Below are 24782 nucleotides of genomic sequence, written 5' to 3'. Positions count from 1 at the left end.
TAACTATACAGTCCCCCATGATTAACTATACAGTTCCCCATGATGATTAACTATACAGTTCCCCATGATTAACTATACAGTTCCCCCATGATTGATATAAGTCCCCCTAACTATACAGTCCCCCATGATTAACTATACAGTTCCCCATGATTAACTATACAGTCCCCATGATTAACTATACAGTCCCCCATGATTAACTATACAGTCCCCCATGATTAACTATACAGTCCCCCATGATTAACTATACAGTCCCCCATGATTAACTATACAGTTCCCCATGATTAACTATACAGTCCCCCATGATTAACTATACAGTTCCCCATGAGTAACTATACAGTCCCCCATGATTAACTATACAGTCCCCCATGATTAACTATACAGTTCCTCATGATTAACTATACAGTAGCTAATAAATGAGCTGTGTAGCTACTGAAGCCCAACTGGTACAGCTGCCTTTATAACTCACCTGGGGTGTAGTTCACTCACACTCTACAGGACAAAGATACACAAACCAATAGAATATCTTAAAATTATTCATTGGATGTTACAGTCGTCATGCATGGTATCACAGACGACTTTGTGCTTTTGTACAGATAAGGCTTCCTAAGCCTTTTGCTTTATTCCTGTGAGAATAAAGAAGTATATATATATATTCAGTTTGACTCAACACGGTCCTCAGCTCAGACAACAGCAGCAACAGAGACTTTAGTGCACGTTTTAATGTATTCATCCTGTGAGTTAAAGTGGTTACAGGACAAACACCCATTACATCAGAGAGAGGAGAGAACACAGTCACAGGCAGACAGACAGGCAGACAGAGAGACAAAGAGAGGAGAGAACACAGTCACAGGCAGACAGACAGGCTTTAGAAAACAGAAAGAGAGAGAGGAGAGAGCACACTAACAGGCAGACAGACAGGCAGACAGAGAGAGAGAGAGAGACAGAGAGAGAGAGAGACAGAGAGAAAGACAGAGAGAGACAGAGAGAGACAGAGAGAGAACGAGAGAGAGAGAGAGACAGAGAGAGAGACAGAGAGAGAGACAGAGAGAGAGAGAGAGAGAGAATAAAGGCAGACAGACAGGCCTTATAAAACAGTGAGAGAGAGAAAAGAGAAGAACAAATGCATGAATATTAATTATCCACACTAGAGGATCAAAATATGACAGTTCTTATGAAAATAGTTTTTTTCAATTGTTCTCCAGAAACATAGTAATATCTCAGATTGTGATATTAAACTCCCACTCCCATATATCTTTTTTATGCTTTATCCGTTTGCTAGTTCATCTCTGGCATATATATTTTTTTCCGTAAAGTAACCTATAAAAGGATCGTGTTCAAATACATACTTGGGAGTTTGTGGGTGTGTTATCTTGCTGAGTACAATTTTTAGCTCATTTTATATTCCAGGTGATTTCTGGGGTGATATCTTGTTCTGCTTGTGTTGTCGCAGGGACGTTAACAGGTGTTGCTATTGAAAGGTAAGCACTAAAGGCCAATCAGAGATGAAGAGGATCTGTTTCCCTTTAATCCTCTACGAGGTTTGGTTGTCCCTAAACCCGGGAAGGTTGCTGCTAACGTGCGCTACTGTGACTAGAATGACGTTGTGTACAACAGTCAACTTTCTGGGACATAGACATGTCTTATAAATGCTTGTTAATCTCACTGCAGTGTCCAATCAACAGTAGCTATTATAGTGGAAAAAAATACCATGCTATTGTTTGAGGAGAAATCACAAGAAAATCACTTATCACGGCAACTGGTTTGATGCACTCACCTCTGAAGGTAAATAATGTACTTACATTTAGTGATCTTGGGGCGGCGGGTAGCCTGGTGGTTAGAGCGTTGGTCTAATAACCAAAAAGGTTGCAAGATCGAATCCCCGAGCTGACAAAGTAAAAAACGGTCGTTCTGCCCCTGAACAAGGCAGTTAACACAGTGTTCCTAGGCCGTCATAGAAAATAAGAATTTGTTCTTAACTGACTTGCCTAGTTAAATAAAGGTTTTTAAAAAGATCTTGCTCTGATTTGTCATCCTGAGGGTCCCAGAGATAAAATGTAACATAGTAAATAAAATCAATTTTAAGTTCAAATGTAGGAACTGGGGTCTAACATTAATAGTGTTAATAGACTGTTACCAATATCAATAGACTGTTACCAATATCAATAGACTGTTACCAATATTAATAGACTGTTACCAATATTAAAAGTGTTACCAGTATCAATAGTGTTACCAATATTAATAGTGTTACCAATATTAATAGAGTTACCAATATTAATAGACTGTTACCAATATTAAACGTGTTACCAATATTAAAAGTGTTACCAGTATCAATAGTGTTACCAATATTAATAGTGTTACCAATATTAATAGACTGTTACCAATATTAAAAGTGTTACCAGTATCAATAGTGTTACCAATATTAATAGTGTTACCAATATTAATAGAGTTACCAATATTAATAGACTGTTACCAATATTAATAGAGTGTTACCAATATTAATAGTGTTACCAATATTAGTAGTGTTACCATTATTAATAGAGTGTTACCAATATTAATAGTTTTATGAATATGAATATAGTCACCAATTTTAATATAATCTTACCAATATTAATAGTCTGTTACCAGTATTAATAGTGTTACCAATATTAATAGAGTTACCAATATTAATAGAGTTACCAATATTAATAGAGTTACCAACATTAATAGTGTTACCAATATTAACAGACTGTTACCAATATTAATAGTGTTACCAATATTAATAGTGTTACCAACATTAATAGTGTTACCAATATTAATAGTGTTACCAATATTAATAGTTTTACCAATATTAATACAGTTACAGAGTCTCCCACATGCCTTTTGGTGAACACCAAACGTGTTTGCTTATTTTTTTCTTTAAGCAATGGCTTTCTTCTGGCCACTCTTCCGTAAAGCCCAGCTCTGTGGAGTGTACGGCTTAAAGTGGTCCCATGGACAGATACTCCAATCTCCACTGTGGAGCTTTGCAGCTCCTTCAGGGTTATCTTTGGTCTTTTTGTTGGCTCTCTGATTAATGCCCTCCTTGCCTGGTCCATGAATTTTGGTGGGCGGCCCTCTCTTAGCAGGTTTGTTGTGGTGCCATATTCTTTTTTAAATTTTTTATATATAATGGATTTAATGTGGGATGTTCAAAGTTTCTGATATTTTTTTATAACCCAACCCTGATCTGTACCTCTCCACAACTTTGTCCTTGACCTGTTTGGAGAGCTCGTTGGTCTTCATGGTGTTGTTTGCTTGGTGGTGCCGCTTGCTTAGTGGTGTTGCAGACTCTGGGGGTGAATACATATGCAAACACCACTTTTTCGTTTTTGAATTTTTTGAATTTTTTGAGACAAGTTTTTTTTTCTTTATTTCCCTTCACAACTATTTAGTGTTTGTCCTTTACATGAAATCCAAATAAAAATCCATTTAAATTACAGGTTGTAATGCAACAAAATTGTAAAAACGCCAAGGGGGATGAATACTTTTGCAAGGCACTGTACATGTACAAATGACCTCAATTACCACTACTAACCTGTACCCCCGCACATTGACTCGGTACAGGTGCTCCCTCTACATAGGGCTTGTAAGCAAGCATTTCATGTTAAATTCAGCGCATGTGAAAAATAACATTTGATTTGAGACATAGACAAATGGTTAAATCACTAACCTAGCTCCTCCTCCCCTCACACAGCACATAGACAGATGTTAAGTCACTAACCTAGCTCCTCCTCCCCTCACACAGCACTTAGACAGATGTTAAATCACTAACCTAGCACGTCCTCCCCTCACACAGCACATAGACAGATGTTACATCACTAACCTAGCTTCTCCTCTCCTCACACAGCACATAGACAGATGTTACATCACTAACCTAGCTTCTCCTCTCCTCACACAGCACATAGACAGATGTTACATCACTAACCTAGCTCCTCCTCTCCTCACACAGCACATAGACAGATGTTACATCACTAACCTAGCTCCTCCTCTCCTCACACAGCACATAGACAGATGTTACATCACTAACCTAGCTCCTCCTCTCCTCCCATGAATATGTATTGATTACTCTGTATCTGTTTTCAATTATTATGTTTTATTATTCATCTGTACACAGCACTTATTCGATCAGTGAAACATTGTAGTATGAGTTGTATTGGAATTAAACATAAATATAACATTACATGTAGTGTAAATGTAAATATAAACATTTTATATGTTTATATGAAACATCATCAACAAGCACATATTTAAAAGCAAGTTTTCTCTCAGGCTGCATGCTATTTAATGTAGTGAACTACAGTGTCTTCGGAAATGATCCAAATCCCTTGATTTTTTTCCCCCCACATTTTTGTTAAGTTACAGCCCTTTTCTAACATGAATTAAATAGTTTTTCCCCTCATCAATCTACACACAATACCCCATAATGATAAAGCAAAAACGGGTTTATAAAAATGTTTACTAATTTACTCAGTACTTTGTTGAACAACCTTTGGCAGCGATTACAGCCTCGAGTCTTCCTGGGTATGACGCTACAAGCTTGGCACATCTGTATTTGGAGAGTTTTGGAGTATTTTTATTTTACCTTTATTTAACCAGGCAAATCAGTTAAGAACAAATTCTTATTTTCAATGACGGCCTGGGAACAGTGGGTTAACTGCCTGTTCAGGGGCAGAACAACAGATTTGTACCTTGTCAGCTCGGGGGTTTGAACTTGCAACCTTCCGGTCATTAGTCCAACGCTCTAACCACTAGGCTACCCTGCCGTCCCATTATTCTCTAAAGGTCCTCTCAAGCTCTGTCAGGTTGGATGGGGAGCGTTGCTGCACAGCTACTATTTTCAGGTCCCTCCAGAGATGTTTGATCGGGTTCAAGTCCGGGCTCTGGCTGGGCCACTCAAGGACATTCAGAGACTTGTCCTGAAGCCACCCCTGTGTTGTCTTGGCTGTGTGCTTAGGGTCATTGTCCTGTTGGAAGGTGAACTTTCATCTCAGTATGAGGTCCTGAGTGCTCTGGTGCAGGTTTTCATCAAGGATCTCTCTCTACTTTGCCTCGATCCTGACTAGTCTCAGTCCCTGCTGCTGAAAACATTCCCACAGCATGATGCTGCTACCTTCATGCTTCACTGTAGGGATGATGCCAGGTTTCCTCCGGACGTGACACTTGGCATTCAGACCAAAGAGTTCAATCTTGGTTTCATCAGATCAGAGAATCTTGTTTCTCATGGTCTGAGATTCTTTAGGTCCCTTTTGGCAAACTCCAAGTGGGCTGTCATTTGCCTTTTACTGAGGAGTGGCTTCCGTCTGGCCACTCTAACATAAAGGTGTGATTGGTAGAGTGCTGTGGAGATGGTTGTCCTTCTGGAATGTTCTTCCAACTCCACAGAGGAACTCCAGAGCTCTGTTAGAGTGACCAAGGCCCTTCTTCCCCGACTGCTCAGTTTGGTCGGGTGGCCAGCTCTAGGAAGAGTCTTGGTGGTTCCAAACTTCTTCCATTTAAGAATGATGGAGGCCACTGTGTTCTTGGGGACCTTCAATGCTGCAGAAATTTGTTGGTACCCTTCCCCAGATCTGTTCCTCAACACAATGACTGTTTCAAAGCTCTACAGACAATTCCTTCGACCTCATGGCTTGGTTTTTCCTCTGACATGCACTAATAACTGTTTGACCTTAAAGAGACAGGTTTGTGCCTTTTCAAATCATGTCCAATCAATTGAATTTACCACAGGTGGACTCCAATGAAGTTGAAGACACATCTCAAGGATGATCAATGGAAACAGGATGCACCTGAGCTCAGTTTCGAACCTCTGTCTTTATCATTATGGGGTATTTTGTGTAGATTCTTCATGATTTTTATTTATTTAATCCATTTTAGAATAAGGCTGTAACCTAATAAAATGTGGAAAAAGTCAAGGGGTCTGAATAACTTTCTGAAGGCAATTTATATCTAATATGGTAAAGTCTTTGTTGTGAAGATGGTGGGCAGGCAGTGCTCTAAGTGAACTATATCTAGTATGGTAAAGTCTTTGGGTAGGCAATGCTGTAGAACTCTTGAACTGCTCGTTCAATGAACTGGTTATTATGTTAATTATCTGGACTCAAACAGAATGGGTCAATCAGGATCAAAAACACAGCTGATTCATTTTTCTCTCGCTGCTTTATGCTATTCTTCCAAGATGAACAAATGGTCGTTTGTGGCTCAGTTCGTTGAGACTGGCGCTTGAAACACCAGGGTTGTGGGTTTGATTCCCGAGTGGAACCAGTATGGAAAAAGTTACAAAAAAATGTATCCACTCATTACTGTAAAGTGCTTTGATGAGAGTGTCTGCTAAATTATGTAAATCCCCTGTTACTCTGTGTTATTCTACCATGAGGATCAAATCCCCTGTTACTCTGTGGTATTCTACCATGAGGATCAAATCCCCTGTTACTCTGTGGTATTCTATCATGAGGATCAAATCCCCTGTTACTCTGTGCTATTCTACCATGAGGATCAAATCCCCTGTTACTCTGTGTTATTCTATCATGAGGATCAAATCCCCTGTTACTCTGTGCTATTCTACCATGAGGATCAAATCCCCTGTTACTCGGTGGTATTCTACCATGAGGATCAAATCCCCTGTTACTCTGTGGTATTCTACCATGAGGATCAAATCCCCTGTTACTCTGTGCTATTCTACCATGAGGATCAAATCCCCTGTTACTCGGTGGTATTCTACCATGAGGATCAAATCCCCTGTTACTCTGTGTTATGCTATCATGAGGATCAAATCCCCTGTTACTCTGTGTTATTCTATCATGAGGATCAAATCCCCTGTTACTCTGTGTTATTCTATCATGAGGATCAAATCCCCTGTTACTCTGTGGTATTCTACCATGAGGATCAAATCCCCTGTTACTCTGTGCTATTCTACCATGAGGATCAAATCCCCTGTTACTCTGTGTTATGCTATCATGAGGATCAAATCCCCTGTTACTCTGTGTTATTCTATCATGAGGATCAAATCCCCTGTTACTCTGTGTTATTCTATCATGAGGATCAAATCCCCTGTTACTCTGTGATATTCTACCATGAGGATCAAATCCCCTGTTACTCTGTGGTATTCTACCATGAGGATCAAATCCCCTGTTACTCTGTGGTATTCTATCATGAGGATCAAATCCCCTGTTCCTCTGTGCTATTCTATCATGAGGATCAAATCCCCTGTTATTCTCAATCATCTCTAATGAAATTCCATGAGCTCCCTCAGTGGTCCATGATAAGGGGCCGTTTTAGTGAACTCCTCAAAAATGTAATGACCTTCCAAGTTGACAGTACAGTGCAGATCAGATAACATAGATATGATGTATTTAAAATATATATATCTTGTAATATCAAGTCAATAATATCTATCCCAGGATGGAGAGATAAACAGTTGATTGGAGATGTATTTTAATGCATGGTGGAATTTGTCTATTATATATCATTTATTTAACTAGGCAAGTAAGTTAAGAACAAATTCTTATTTTCAATGATGGCATAGGAACAGTGGGTTAACTGCCTTGTTCAGGGGCAGAACGACAGATTTTTACCTTGTCAGCTCTGGGATTTGATCTAGCAACCTTCCAAGTTACGAGTCTAACGCTCTAACCGCTAGGCTACCTGCCTCTAACCACTAGGCTACCTGCCTCTAACCGCTAGGCTACCTGCCTCTAACCGCTAGGCTACCTGCCTCTAACCGCTAGGCTACCTGCCTCTAACCGCTAGGCTACCTGCCTCTAACCGCTAGGCTACCTGCCTCTAACTGCTAGGCAACCTGCCTCTAACCGCTAGGCTACCTGCCTCTAAACGCTAGGCTACCTGCCTCTAACCGCTAGGCTACCTGCCTCTAACCGCTAGGCTTTGTGACTCTAACCGCTAGGCTATGTGACTCTAACCGCTAGGCTACGTGACTCTAACCGCTAAGCTACCTTCCTCTAACCGCTAGGCTACCTGCCTCTAAACGCTAGGCTACCTGCCTCTAAACGCTAGGCTACGTGACTCTAACCGCTAGGCTACCTGCCTATAACCGCTAGGCTTCCTGCCTCTAAACGCTAGGCTACGTGACTCTAACCGCTAGGCTACGTGACTCTAACCGCTAGGCTACCTGACTCTAACCACTAGGCTACGTGACTCTAACCGCTAGGCTACCTGACTCTAACCGCTAGGCTACGTGACTCTAACCGCTAGGCTACGTGACTCTAAACGCTAGGCTACATGACTCTAACCGCTAGGCTACCTGCCGCTCCATCATTGGTTTCACACGCATCAAAAGCTAAGCGAATACATGTAGTATTTAATAAAGATATTCACATTAATTCCCTCTACCATCTGGGTGATGATCCAATTACTTTTCACATCATCAATTGGTTGACGTGTAATTTCGGACAATCTCATAAATCTACCAAATGAATCATCTGGATGTCAAAAAACATGAATTCCAGTCTCTTGCCACCTGCACATTTAAGTCATAGTCATTAGTCAAACTTAGTTCCTCTCAATAAACCCACCACAAACCAATACATCACAGTGTACCATTGGATTTCTCCTTGGACCACTTGGATTTCTCCACATCACTGACATCCAAACGACCTCTCATTGCTGCCAAACAAACAACTTCTCATCAACCTGCTTTCTCTGAAAATATACGACACAACCCAAAAGAAATCGAAACCCTGACCCCTTTTCCTTATAACATTCTAACAAGAGGTTTGAGTCAGCAGCTGTTACCATGAATGATATCTCAATTCCACCCTCAATCGCCTTGGAAGAGAAATACCACCACCATCTCCCTGTCAATGGCAGTAACTCAGTTGTTTTTCACGATGGCTTATAGGCTCTCAGTTGGTGGTTGACACCCAGTCTGACGTTAAGATCCATATAAAACATGGGGAATAAGCGAGCAGTAGGAGGATGTATTACCTAGTAAGAAAGGGAATTGTTAAAGAATCTGCAAGATACGAAAAAATCGAACAATCCCTTTTCCAATTAAAATGTTATGTTTGTATCCTTTAAATGTGTTGCTAGGGACCTTTCCAAACAGGTATATGTAGGAGCTGTTTTATTGTGAGTTAATACATTAAATGTGTTGCTATGGACCTATCCCAACAGGTATCCCCGTGGGAACAGTCTTATTGTGCATATTTTGCCAACTAGGTAAAATGGTTTGCTAACACCTGCTAATTTTCCACTTAAATATGCATTTCCCCTTTCCTGAAGTCACACAGGCCTCAGCAGAGTAACCATATAGGTGATCTATGAATGTGGAATGCAAACCTCACTAAGGAATTGAATGTCGTTTTCACTACCAAGGTAAAACCTATATTTCTACATGCAATACATTTTCAGCATATTTTATACACACACACATATGACATATCAGCAAGCACTATGAACACTCACACCCCTGTAAATATGAACGGTTGAATCAGCAATGAAACCACTAATTCTAAAGGGTTGCAGATGGCCTAGAAGTTTAGAGAGTTGGGCCAGTAATCGGAAGTTCGCTGGTTTGAGTCCCCTAGTCGACTAGATTCTATTTTTTTTTTAAACTGCCAATGTGCCATTGAGCAAGGCTCTTAAACCCTAGTTGCTCTGGATAAGAGTGTCTACTAAATGAGTCAAATGTAAATACATGTCTGATTCTATGCCTCTTCATTTAAACCAAACTGACGTACTATGAATCAATATCTTACCAGCTGTATCCTACATTATCTATCAAGGCTGTGGAGACATTACGCTGACAAGACGACTTTACTGACACGCTTTGCAACACGCAGTGTTGTCTCAAATAGCACCCTATTCCATATACAGGGCACTTCCATTGACCAGAGAACAGGGTGCCATTTGGGACGCTATAGTCCCTGGTCAAAGGAAGTGCATTATAGGAAACAGGGTGCAATTTGGGACGAACCCAGGGGGGTTCATAATAGCAGCGAGGGAGAGATGCAGTATACTGATATAGTATATTGGTACAGTATACTGATACAGTATATTGGTACAGTATATTGGTACAGTATATTGATACAGTATATTGATACAATATATGGGTACAGTACATTGGTACAGTATATTGGTACAGTATATTGATACAGTATATTGATACAGTATATTGATACAGTATATTGGTTACAGTACATTGGTACAGTATATTGGGGCAATAACCCTTCTCCATTAATAGCCGATGCCCCTGGTAGATACAGACACAAAGAGACCTGATACCTCTGGTAGATACAGACACAAAGAGACCTGATACCTCTGGTAGATACAGACGCAAAGAGACCTGCACCTCTGGTAGATACAGACACAAAGAGATCTGATACCTCTGGTAGATACAGACACAAAGAGACCTGATACCTCTGGTAGATACAGACACAAACAGACCTGATACCTCTGGTAGATACAGACACAAAGACACCTGATACCTCTGGTAGATACAGACGCAAAGAGACCCGATACCTCTGGTAGATACAGACACAAAGAGACCTGATACCTCTGGTAGATACAGACACAAAGAGACCTGATACCTCTAGTAGATACAGACACAAAGAGACCTGATACCTCTGGTAGATACAGACACAAAGAGACCTGAAACCTCTGGTAGATACAGACACAAAGAGACCCAATACCCTGCAAAAAAAGATAGTAACAATAGTAACTTACTGTACCTCTTCAATAGTAACTTACTGTACCTCTTCAATAGTAACTTACTATACCTCTGACATAGTAACTTACTGTACCTCTGACATAGTAACTTACTGTACCTCTTCAATAGTAACTTACTGTGCCTCTGGTATAGTAACTTACTGTACCTCTTCAATAGTCACTTACTGTACCTCTGGTATAGTAACTTACTGTACCTTCAATAGTAACTTACTGTACCTCTTCAATAGTAACTTACTGTACCTCTTCAATAGTAACTTACTGTACCTCTGACATAGTAACTTACTGTACCTCTTCAATAGTAACTTACTGTACCTCTGGTATAGTAACTTACTGTACCTCTGACAAATGAACCTTGTGCTCAACTCATTGTTTTTTCTTGTATTCCTGCCTACATACTATATGTTACCCCCTCACATGTATCCCGAAACAATGCCTAGGTATTGTGGCATTAAGAATTCTTGATGGAGTTTTCAAAAGATGCTCCTAGTTTAGAGGCTAATTTAATGGCTGATGAAACAACACCATTCTGAAAAGAAAATAAACACCTAATGAAAATGTACTGCTCCCTAGAGCGCTGTTCCAAAGCAATTAGTGTCCTGGAGATTGGTAGGCATGAAAAATCCTTACAGCGTTCCTTTGAGCCCAAACAGGAGGTGATACATCTAGGTTTTACAGCCTCAGTCCCTTATTCAGTCTAGTTTAGTGTTGCCAACCAAGGCTTGTGTCCCAACTGCCCCCCTATAGTCCCTGTTCAAAACTAGTTCACTATGTAGGGAATATGGTGCTATTTGGAATGAGCTCAAGACTCTCTGAGTCAAACAGGGATAAATGTGACAGGGCAATAAATTACAGCAGTATTTACCATAAAGCATCCCAATAAATGTTTATACTATAGGCTGTGGACCCGGCTTCCTATGTACAGTTGACGACAGAAGTTTACATACACTTAGGTTAGAGTCATTAAAAGTAGTTTTTCAACCACTCTCCACACAGTTTTGGCAAGTCGGTTAGGATATCTACTTTGTGCATGACACAAGACATTTTTCCAACAATTGTTTACAGACAGATTATTTAACTTATAATTCACAGGATCACAATTCCAGTGGGTCAGAAGTTTACATACACTAAGTTGACTGTGCACTTAAACAGCTTGGAAAATTCCAGAAAATGGTGTAATGGCTATAGAAGCTTCTGATAGGCAAATTGACATCATTTGAGTCAATTGGAGGTGTACCTGTGGATGCATTTCCACACCTACCTTCAAATTCAGTGCCTCTACTTGACATCATGGGAAAATCAAAAGAAATCAGCCAAGACCTCAGAAAAAAAATGTAGACCTCCACAAGTCTGGTTCATCCTTGGGAGCAATTTCCAAACACCTGAAGGTACCACGTTCATCTGTACAAACAATAATTTGCAAGTATTAACACCATGGGACCACGCAGCCATCATACCGCTCAGGAAGGAGACACGTTCTGTCTCCCAGAGATGAACGTACTTTGGTGCGAAAAGTAAATCAATCCCCGAACAACAGCAAAGGATCCTGTGAAGATGCTGGAGGAAACAGGTACAAAAGTATCTATATCCACAGTAAAATGAGTCCTATATCGACATAACCTGAAGGCCACTCAGCAAGGAAGAAGCCACTGCTCCAAAACCGCCAGACTACGTTTTGCAACTGCACATGGGGACAAAGACATCATTTTTGGAGAAATATCCTCTGGTTTGATTAAACAAAAATAGAACTGTTTGGCCATAACGACCATCGCTATGTTTGGAGGAAAAAGGGGGAGGCTTGCAAGCTGAAGAACACCATCCCAACCGTGAAGCATGGGGGTGGTAGCATCATGCTGTGGGGGTGCTTTGCTGAAGGAGGGACTGGTGCACTTCACAAAGTAGATGGCATCATGAGGTAGAAAAATTATGTGGATATATTGAAGCAACATCTCAAGACATCAGTCATGAAGTTAATGCTTGGTCGCAAATGGGTCTTCCAAATGGACAATGAACCCAAGCATACTTCCAAAGTTGTGGCAAAATGGCTTAAGGACAACAAAGTCAAGGTATTGGAGTGGCCATCACAAAGCCCTGACCTCAATCCCATAGAAAATATGTGGGCAGAACTGAACAAGTGTGTGAGAGCAAGGAGGCCTACAAACCTGACTCAGTTACACCAGCTCTGTCAGGAGGAATGGGACAACATTCACCCAACTTATTGTGGGAAGCTTGTGGAAGGCTACCAGAAATGTTTGACCCAAGTTAAACAATTTAACGGCAATGCTAACAAATACTATTTGAGTGTATGTAAACTTCTGACCCACTGGAAATGTGAAGAAAGAAATAAAAACTGAAATAAATCATTCACATTCTTAAAATAAAGTGGTGATCCTAACTGACCTAAATTAGGGAATGTTTACTAGGATTAAATGTCAGGAATTGTGAAAAACTGAGTTATGATGTATTTGGCTCAGGTGGTACGTAAAACTTCCAATTTCAACTATATAAAATAAAATGCATTCAGCAAAATTAGTTCGACAGATTTTTGTTTCTGAAAAGAGGAAAGCGACCGTTGTCCCGTGTGTGTGTGAATTCTGTTCCTGTTCTCTTTTTATATGGTGGTGTGGACTGATATATAACGTCATAGATGTTGACATTTCTTACAGTCTCCATGTACAGTGTTGTTCTTTGAAAACTATGAATCTCCTCATAGAAAAAAAGCTTTTAGGATCAGTTAATTCCCCCTGAGAGTTGAGATTGTTTACGCAGTGTAACAAACAACTTAAATGTCAGCAAGTGGATTTTATCCCTTGAAGGACACTAAAGTAACTGGTCTGAATTATTTGCCACAAATCTGAAGGATTATTTTGACTGTGTAAAACAGCATGTAATCTATCGGTCTTTGGGGAGCGGGGCTCAGAATACAGCATTAACACAATACTGTGAAGGGGAAGCCAGCTCAATTGCTTAGTCCATGTCTATAAAAAAAAAACACGTTTTGTTTGGCAGGCGAGGCGGATTTGCTCAGATTGTCAACAGACTGTCCCGCTGGAGTTTAGCGCTCAGTTTCTTTACCACTTAGGTACGCAGTTTAGTTGTTAGACTTTTAATCTGGCTCAGACTGGTGGGGAAAGAAGACGGTTTAGTCAATATAAATGATGTTTGACTGCCGCATAGCAAGTTGCGTTTCATCGAATCAATATAATTGTGTTACTTTGATTGTGATACAATATACCTTTTAGGTCTGCTAGGTTCACTCTTCGCTCCAAAAAGGTTATTTGTCTGTCCCCGTAAGAGAACCTATCTTGTTACCAGGTATAACTCTTTTGGGTTCCAGGTAGAACCCTCGGTGTAAAGGGTACTACGTGGAACCCAAAAGGGTTCTACCCGGAACCAAAATGGTTCTACTCAAAGGGTTTTCTTTGGGACAGTCGTAGAACCCTTTAAGATTCTAGATAGCACCTTTTTTCTAAGAGTGTATGCTGTATCCAACTTCTCATACTTGGTTAAACAAAACATTACAGTGATGCTGTAGGTCTCTCAGTTTTTGTTTATGGGGGTTCTACCAAATGGGAATTGCGTTCCACTTATTAAATAATATGTTATTCACAGTTCATATGTGGTTCATAAAAATGCTGATATAAGTTGCATTATATGGTCATATAACTTCTTCCATGTAGGGCTATAACCATGATTACTTACACATATCCTTCTTCTTCTTCTGCTTCCCCCCCCCCTCCTCCTCCTCCTCCTCCTCCTACTCCAGGATGTGCTCCAACGGCTCGGATGAGTTCTTCCAGGCTACAAACCATGCGGAACAGACCTTTCGCAAGATGGAGACTTATTTTCAGCACAAGCAGCTGTGTGATGTTGTCTTGATAGCAGGAGATCATAAGATCCCGGCTCACAGGTGAGTGCTGCTCTTCATGTAATTACACCTGGTGAAATACTGGCTCTGCTATACTGGCTCTGTTCCAAGTGACACCCTTATTCCCTGTAAAGTGCACTGCTTTAGACCACGGACCATAAGGCTCTGGTTAAAAGTAGGGCACTATATAGGGAATTTGGTGCCATTTGGGACATAGACTATATGATTAATCTGGATCAATAATATTATGATAGCCACCTGTGGGAATCTTTTCACTGATTACCACCATAGATAACACAAGACTTAGATTATCTGTTCAATCAATTTTTACTATCTAATAAAACAAGGCTGCTCTTATTTCAGAAGGGCCTGCTTCAGATAAGAATTTGAGGGTCCAGAAAATCCAGAGGAATTTGTATTTATTTATTTAACCTTTATTTAACTAGGCAAGTCAGTTAAAGAACAAATTATTATTTACAATGACGGCCTAGGAACAAGTGGGTTAACTGCCTTGTTCAGGGGCAGAACGACAGATTTTTACCTTGTCAGCTCAAGGATTCAATCTAGCAACGTTTCGGTTACTGGCCCAACGCTCTAACCACTAGGCTACCTGTCTCCTCTACACTCTAACCACTAGGCTACCTGCCGCCCCTACACTCTAACCACTAGACTACCTGTCTCCGCTACACTCTAACCACTAGGCTACCTGCCGCCCCTACACTCTAACCACTAGGCTACCTGCCGCCCCTACACTCTAACCACTAGGCTATCTGTCTCCCCCACACTCTAACCACTAGGCTACCTGCCGCCCCTACGCTCTAACCACTAGGCTACCTGCCGTCTCTACGCTCTAACCACTAGGCTATCTGTCTCCCCACACTCCCCACACTGCCGCCCCTACACTAACCACTAGGCTACCTGCCGCCCCAACACTCTAACCACTAGGCTACCTGCCGCCCCAACACTCTAACCACTAGGCTACCTGCCGCCCCAACACTCTAACCACTAGGCTACCTGCCGCCCCTACGCTCTAACCACTAGGCTACCTGCCGTCTCTACGCTCTAACCACTAGGCTACCTGCCACCCCTACACTCTAACCACTAGGCTACCTGCCGCCCCAACACTCTAACTACTAGGCTACCTGCCGCCCCTACACTCTAACCACTAGGCTACCTGCCGCCCCTACACTCTAACCACTAGGCTATCTGTCTCCCCACACTCTAACCACTAGGCTACCTGTCTCCCTATACTCTAACCAATAGGCTACCTGCCACCCCTACACTCTAACCACTAGGCTACCTGCCGCCCCTACACTCTAACCACTAGGCTACCTGCCGCCCCAACACTCTAACCACTAGGCTACCTGCCGCCCCAACACTCTAACCACTAGGCTACCTGCCGCCCCTACGCTCTAACCACTAGGCTACCTGCCGTCTCTACGCTCTAACCACTAGGCTACCTGCCACCCCTACACTCTAACCACTAGGCTACCTGCCGCCCCAACACTCTAACCACTAGGCTACCTGCCGCCCCTACACTCTAACCACTAGGCTACCTGCCGCCCCTACACTCTAACCACTAGGCTACCTAACCCGCCCCTACACTCTAACCACTAGGCTACCTGCCGCCCCTACACTCTAACCACTAAGCTACCTGCCTACCTACACTCTAACCACTAGGCTACCTGTCGCCCCCACACTCTAACCACTAGGCTACCTGTCTCCCCACACTCTAACCACTAGGCTACCTGTCTAACCACCCCACACTCTAACCACTAGGCTACCTGCCGCCCCTACACTCTAACCACTAGGCTACCTGTCTCCCCCACACTCTAACCACTAGGCTACCTGTCTCCCCCCACACTCTAACCACTAGGCTACCTGTCTCCCCCACACTCTAACCACTAGGCTACCTGCCTACCTACACTCTAACCACTAGGCTACCTGCCGCCCCCCTACACTCTAACCACTAGGCTACCACTAGGCCGCCCCCACACTCTAACCACTAGGCTACATGCCTACCTACACTCTAACCACTAGGCTACCTGCCACCTCTACACTCTAACCACTAGGCTACCTGCCGCCCCTACACTCTAACCCGCCCCTACACTCTAACCACTAGGCTACCTGCCGCCCCTACACTCTAACCACTAGGCTACCTGCCTACCCCCTAACCACACTCTAACCACTAGGCTACCTGCCTACCTACACTCTAACCACTAGGCTACCTGCCACCTCTACACTCTAACCACTAGGCTACCTGCCGCCCCTACACTCTAACCACTAGGCTACCTGCCTACCTACACTCTAACCACTAGGCTACCTGCCTACCCTACACTCTAACCACTAGACTACCAGCCGCCCCTACACTCTAACCACTAGGCTACCTGCCGCCCCTACACTCTAACCACTAGACTACCAGCCGCCCCCTACACTCTAACCACTAGGCTACCTGCCGCCCCTACACTCTAACCACTAGGCTACCTGCCTACCTACACTCTAACCACTAGACTACCAGCCGCCCCTACACTCTAACCACTAGGCTACCTGCCTACCTACACTCTAACCACTAGGCTACCTGCCGCCCCTACACTCTAACCACTAGGCTACCTGCCGCCCCTACACTCTAACCACTAGGCTACCTGCCGCCCCTACACTCTAACCACTAGGCTACCTACCTCCCCTACACTCTAACCACTAGGCTACCTGTCTCCCCCACAAACAGGAATGACTGTTAACTGAGTCGGTGAAGAAAACAACAGAAAAACATGTTGCATGGCCTCAACAGGGCAATCGAAGAAAAGGAGTCATGACTCCTTGCCATAAGCATTCATAAAACACTTAGTACAAAGCGTAATACTACACGATCATTACACATGCATTTACAAAAGTTTTATTATCTGCTCTGTAGAGGACAGACCATAATATCCGCTGTTTCATTTAATAACACATTTCAAAGAAAACTCATTTCCTTGTGCTAGCAGATTTTGATGACTCTCCACTTCAGTCCTTACATTAGCAGACTTGTGAAGCAAACCAGACGGAGACATTAACACGATTAGAGCTCCTGAGTCTTTTCTCTATTAGAAATAATTGTAAATGTTGTTCATGAGATACTTTCATTTGTATTTTTTTCATATGCTGCTTCAACCAATAGGATGTGTAGTCAAGGGGAACACAAAGGGTTGTTAGGGGCGGTTAGAGAACCACTGAGCTGAACATCCACTGAAACACCCAGCCAGTCAGCCATTCAACCTGTAAATCACTGAGCTGTGTCCCAACATCATCTAAAACACCGGGCCAGCCGACCGTCCAGCCGACCGGCCAGCCAGCCAACCAGCCAGCCATTCTACCTGTAAATCACTGAGCTGTGTCCTAACATCATCTGAAACACCGGGCCAGCCGACCGTCCAGCCAACCAGCCAGCCGACCAGCCAGCCAGCCAACCAGCCAGCCATTCTACTATAAATCACTGAGCTGTTTCCCAATCATCTGAAACACCCAGCCAGCCAGTCAGCCATTCAACCTGTAAATCACTGAGCTGTGTCCCAACATCATCTGAAACACCGGGCCAGCCATCCATCCAGCCGACCGTCCAGCCGACCAGCCAGCCAGCCAGCCATTCTACATATAAATCACTGAGCTGTGTCCCAACATCTGAAACACCCAGCCAGCCAGCCAGCCATTCTACCTGTACATCACTGAGCTGTGTCCCACATCATCTGAAACACCCAGCCAGCCAGCCAGCCACCTTTCTACCTGTACATCACTGAGCCGTGTCCCAACATCTGAAACACCCAGCCAGCCAGACAGCCTACCTTTCTACCTGTACATCACTGAGCCGTGTCCCAACATCTGAAACACCAGCCAGCCAGCCAGCCATTCTACCTGTACATCACTGAGCCGTGTAAATCATCTGAAACACCCAGTTTACCTTTCTACCTGTACATCACTGAGCCGTGTCCCAACATCTGAAACACCCAGCCAGCAAGCCAGCCATTCTACCTGTACATCACTGAGCCGTGTCCCAACATCTGAAACACCCAGCCAGCCATCCAGCCATTCTACCTGTACATCACTGAGCCGTGTCCCAACATCTGAAACACCCAGCCAACCAGCCAGCCATTCTACATATAAATCACTGAGCTGTGTCCCAACATCTGAAACACCCAGCCAGCCAGCCAGCCATTCTACCTGTACATCACTGAGCCGTGTCCCAACATCTGAAACACCCAGCCAGCCATCCATCCAGCCTACCTTTCCAGCCGACCAGCCTGAGCCAGTGTCCCAACATCTAAATCACCCAGCCAGCCAGACAGCCTACCTTTCTACCTGTACATCACTGAGCCGTGTCCCAACATCGAACCAGCCAGCCAGCCAGACCAGCCCGCCATTCTACATATAAATCACTGAGCTGTTTCCCAACATCTGAAACACCCAGCCAGCCAGCCAGCCATTCTACCTGTACATCACTGAGCCGTGTCCCAACATCATCTGAAACACCCAGCCAGCCAGCCAGCCATTCTACCTGTACATCACTGAGCTGTGTCCCACATCATCTGAAACACCCAGCCAGCCAGCCAGCCATTCTACCTGTACATCACTGAGCCGTGTCCCAACATCATCTGAAACACCCAGCCAGCCAGACAGCCTACCTTTCTACCTGTGAATCACTGAGCCGTGTCCCAACATCAATACCCAGAAAGCCAACCAGTCAGCCAGCCATTCAACCTTTTTAAAAAATCTAATAAAATCCCAATGTTTTGGTCACATACACATATTTAGCAGATGTTATTGTGGGTGTAGCGAAATGCTTGTGTTCCTAGCTCCAACAGTCCAGTAATATTTAACAATTCACAACAATACACACAAATCTAAAAGTAAAAATATATAAATATTAGGACGAGTAATGTCTGAGTGGCATTGACTAAAATACAGTAGAAAGTAGTATATACATATAAAATTAGTAAAACAGTATGTAAACATTAAAGTGACCAGCGATTCCATGTTTATGTACATAAGGCAGTGGTAGCCAGCTAGTGATGGCTATTTAACAGTCTGATGGCCTTGAGATAGAAGCTGTTTTTCAGTCTTTCGGTCTCTGCTTTGATACACCTGTAATAACCTCGCCTTCTAGAACACGCCAGGGTGACTCTGGTGGTTGATATCCTTGATGATCTTTTTGTCTTTCCTCTGACATTGAGTGCTGTAGATGTCCTGAAGGGTAGGCAATGCGCCCACGGGGATGTGTTGGCCAGACTGCACCACCTGCAACCGCAGGGCTCTCCTGAGGGTGGTGCAGTCTGCCCAACACATCACCGTGGAGAGCTCTCTGGAGAGTAGGTGGTACAGTTGCCGTACCAGGCGGTGATACAGCCCAACAGGATGCTCTGTAAAAGTTTGTGAGGGTCTCAAGGGGCCGAAAAAGTTTACGTGGAAAAGTTTGTGTGGGTGGACCATTTCAGATTGTCAGTGACGCCGAGGAAATTGAACCTTTTCACCTTCTCCACTGCGGCCCCGTCGATGTGGATAGGGGCGTGTTCTCTCTGCTGTTTCCTGAAGTCCACGATACGCTGCTTCATTTTGTTGATGTTGAGGGAAGGGTATTTTCCTGGCACCACTCCACCAGAGCCCTCACCTCCTCCCTGTAGACTTTATCATCATTGTTGGTAATCAGGCCTACTACTGTTGTATCATCTGCAAACTTGATGATTGAGTTGGAGGCGTGCGTGGCCACGCAGTCACAGTCATTGTTGAACAGGGAGTACAGGAGGGGGCTGAGCACACACCTTTGTGGGGCCCCAGTGTTGAGGGTCAGTGTAGTGGAGATGTTGTTTCCTACCTTCTCCACCTGGAGGAGGACAGTCAGGAAGTCCAGGACCTAGTTGAACAAGGCGGGGTTCAGACCCAGGGTCCCGAGCTTAATGATGAGCTTAGAGGGTACTATGGTGCTGAATGCTGAGCTATAGTCAATTAACAGTATTCTTACATAGGTATTCCTCTTGTCCAGATGGGATAGGACAGTGTGCAGTGCGATATTGATTGCATCGTCTGTGGATCTATTGGGGTGGTAAGCAAATTGAAGTGAGTCTAGGGTGTCAGGTAAGGTGGAGGTGATATGAACCTTAACTAGCCTCTCAAAGCACTTCATGATGACAGAAGTGAGTGCTTCGAGGCGATAGTAATTTAATTCAGTTACCTTTCCTTTCTTGGGTACAGGAACAATGGTGGACATCTTGAAGCAAGTGGGGACAGCAGACTGGGATATGGAGAGATTGAATATGTCCGTAAACATGCCAGCCAGCTGGTCTGTGCATGCTCTGAGGACGCGGCTAGGGACACCGTCTGGGCCGGGAGCCAAGGGTTAACATGCTTAAATGTCTTACTCACGTCAGTAACGGAGAAGGAGAGCACAGAGTCCTTGGTAGTGGGGCCGCATCGGTGGCACTGTGTTATCCGTTATCCTCAAAGCGGGCTAAGAAGATGTTTAGTTTGTACGAGAGCAAGTTGTCGGTGTCCGCGATGTGGCTGGTTTTCCGTTTGTAATCCGTGATTGTCTGTAGACCCTGCCACATACGTCTTGTGTCTGAGTCATTAAATTGCAACTCCACTTTGTCTGACGTTTTGCCTGTTTCATTGCCTTATGGAAGGAATAATTGCAGTGTTTGTATTCGACCATTTTCCCAGTCACCGTGCCGTGGTTAAATGCCGTGGTTCACACTTTCAGTTTATCTGTTCGCGGTTCTGGTTTGGGTAGGTTTTAATATTCACAGTCGGAACAACATCCCCCTATACACTTCAGAACGGCAGATTTGTACCTTGTCAGCTTGGGGATTTGATCCAGCAACCTTTCGGTTATTGGCCCAACGCTCCAACCACCTGTCTACCTGCCGCCCCACTATACGTTATCACAATCACACCATGAGTAGTTAATCACGAAACATACACCACCGCCTGTCTTCGTCCCAGAGAGTTCTTTATTCCTGTCTGTGTGATGTACTGAGCCCAACTGGCTGTATGGACGGGGACAGTATATCCGAAGAAAGATGTGATTCCGAGAAACAGCGTATGTTACATTCCCTGATGTCGCTCTGGAAGGAGATCCTCGCCCTGAGCTCGTTTACTTTATTGCCCAGGGATTGAATATTAGTGAGTAAAATATTGGATGGTGTGCAGCCTCTGGGATAAGTTCAATTGCCCTATGGGTTACAAACAAACAATCCATTTCAGGAAAGTCGTATTTCTAGTCGTAATGCTGGTGAGTTACCGCAGCTCTGCTATCCAAAAGTTATTTCCATCTGCATGTAATAATTACACAAAAAATGTTCTGGGCTAATAATGTAAGACATGGCAAAAAAAACAACCTAAGTTGCTTAGGAGCTAGGTGCAGAGCTGCCATGTCTGTCGGCACCATCTTCTTAAAAATCACTGAGCTGAGGTGGGCTATATTTGAAAACATGGCACCAAAATTGTTCAAACAGGCTGTGCTATTCGATGATATACCACCTGGTATACTGTCAGTCTGATATACCACCTGGTATACTGTCTGTCTGACATACCACCTGGTATACTGCCTGTCTGACATACCACCTGGTATTCTGTCTGTCTGATATACCACCTGGTATACTGTGTGTCTGATATACCACCTGGTATACTGTCTGTCTGTCATGGAACAGCATTTGGATAGTAAATACAGGCCATAGTATAACAGTTAAACTTGCAACTCAAACTCAGAGCATTTGGTTACATTCCTGGTCGAATTAGCTTTTGTACACCAGGACAGCCTCTCAGCTCCGTCACATCTCCCTCTCAGCTCTCTCACAGCTCCCTCTCAGCTCCCTCACATCTCCCTCTCAGCTCCATCACAGTTCCCTCTCAGCTCCCTCACATCTTCCTCTCCGCTCCATCACAGTTCCCTCTCATTTCCCTCTCAGCTTCCACTCAGCTCCCTCTCAGCTCCTTCTCAGCTCCTTCTCAGCTCCGTCACAGCTCCCTCTCAGCTCCCTCTCAGCTCCCTCACATCTCCCTCTTAGCTCCGCCACATCTCCCTCTCAGTTCCCTCACATCTCCCTCTCAGCTCCGCCACATCTCCCTCTCAGTTCCCTCTCAGCTCCGCCACATCTCCCTCTCAGCTCCCTCTCATCTCCCTCACATCTCCCTCACATCTCCCTCTCAGCTCCATCACAGTTCCCTCACATCTCCCTCTCAGCTCCATCTCCCTCTCATCTCCCCTCTCAGCTCCCTCTCAGCTCCCTCTCATCTCCCCCAGCCACATCTCCCTCTCAGCTCCTCTCATCTCCCTCTCAGCTCCCTCTCAGCTCTCACCACATCTCCCTCTCAGCTCCCTCTCAGCTCCCTCTCAGCTCCACCACATCTCCCTCTCAGCTCCCCCACATCTCCCTCTCAGCTCCGTCACATCTCCCTCTCAGCTCCGCCACATCTCCCTCTCAGCTCCCTCTCAGCTCCCTCTCAGCTCCGCCACATCTCCCTCTCACATCTCCCTCTCAGCTCCCTCTCAGCTCCCTCTCAGCTCCGCCACATCTCCCTCTCAGCTCCGCCACATCTCCCTCTCAGCTCCCTCTCAGCTCCCTCTCAGCTCCAGCTCCCTCTCACATCTCCCTCTCAGCTCCATCTCCCTCCACATCTCCCTCACATCTCCTCTCAGCTCCCTCTCAGCTCCCTCTCAGCTCCGCACATCTCCCTCTCAGCTCCGCCACATCTCCCTCAGCTCAGCTCCCTCTCAGCTCCCTCTCATCTCAGCTCCCTCTCAGCTCCCTCTCAGCTCCTCTCTCCGCCACATCTCCCTCTCAGCTCCTCTCAGCTCCGCCACATCTCCCTCTCAGCTCCCTCTCAGCTCCCTCTCAGCCACATCAGCTCCCTCTCAGCTCCCTCTCAGCTCCGCCACATCTCCCTCTCAGCTCCGCCACATCTCCCTCTCAGCTCCCTCACATCTCCCTCTCCTCTCAGCTCCCTCAGCTCCCTCTCAGCTCCGCCACATCTCCCTCTCAGCTCCCTCATCTCCATCTCAGCTCCTCTCAGCTCCCTCTCAGCTCCGTCACATCTCCCTCTCAGCTCCCTCTCAGCTCCGCCACATCTCCCTCTCAGCTCCCTCTCAGCTCCCTCTCAGCTCCCTCTCAGCTCCGCCACATCTCCCTCTCAGCTCCCTCTCAGCTCCCTCTCAGCTCCCTCTCTCCCTCTCAGCTCCCTCTCAGCTCCGCCACATCTCCCTCTCAGGCTCCTCACATCTCCCTCTCAGCTCCCTCTCAGCTCCTCCATCTCCCTCTCAGCTCTCCCTCTAGGCTCCCTCTCAGCTCCGCCACATCTCCCTCTAGGCTCCCTCTCAGCTCCGCCACATCTCCCTCTCAGCTCCGTCACATCTCCCTCTCAGCTCCCTCTCAGCTCTATCAGCATGCCATTATGTAACGGATAATCAATGCATATGAAGACGTCAATACAAGGCTGTCGGTTGTGATGTGTGTGCAGACTGATCCTCAGTGCAGTGACTGTGTCCCCCAAATGGCACCCTATTCACCCTACAGTTATATACTGTAATGCACTACTTTTGACCAGAGAGTAGTGCACTAAACAGGGAATAGTGTACCATTTGTGACAGGCCCTCTGATTTATTTGCTGGTTGTTGCTGTGTGCAGACAAGTCCTTAGTGCAGTATCTGACCACTACTTGGTTGATGTTGTCCTATACAGACTGGTCCTTAGTGCAGTCTCTGACCACTACTTTGTTGTTGTTGTCCTATACAGACTGGTCCTTAGTGCAGTCTCTGACCACTACTTTGTTGTTGTTGTCCTATACAGACTGGTCCTTAGTGCAGTCTCTGACCACTACTTGGTTGGTGTTGTCCTATACAGATTGGTCCTTAGTGCAGTCTCTGACCACTACTTGGTTGGTGTTGTCCTATACAGACTGGTCCTTAGTGCAGTCTCTGACCACTACTTTGTTGGTGTTGTCCTATACAGACTGGTCCTTAGTGCAGTCTCTGACCACTACTTGGTTGGTGTTGTCCTATACAGATTGGTCCTTAGTGCAGTCTCTGACCACTACTTGGTTGGTGTTGTCCTATACAGATTGGTCCTTAGTGCAGTCTCTGACTACTACTTGGTTGGTGTTGTCCTATACAGATTGGTCCTTAGTGCAGTCTCTGACCACTGCCACTTGGTGTGAGATCAAGATGGGGGGGTGGTCCAGAAGCAGATCTCTGTCC

The 24782-nt window shown here is 44.7% G+C and overlaps 1 pseudogene; it reads left to right on the top strand.

Moving 5' to 3' along the window:
• The window catches only part of LOC112247152, a 49876-nt pseudogene that overhangs the window by 2920 nt on the left and 22174 nt on the right, over nucleotides 1-24782 (top strand).

The sequence above is a fragment of the Oncorhynchus tshawytscha genome, linkage group LG08, assembly GCF_018296145.1.
Source record: "Oncorhynchus tshawytscha isolate Ot180627B linkage group LG08, Otsh_v2.0, whole genome shotgun sequence".
Taxonomy (NCBI): Eukaryota; Metazoa; Chordata; class Actinopteri; order Salmoniformes; family Salmonidae; genus Oncorhynchus; species Oncorhynchus tshawytscha.
This window is presented reverse-complemented; position numbering and strand designations above follow the sequence as displayed.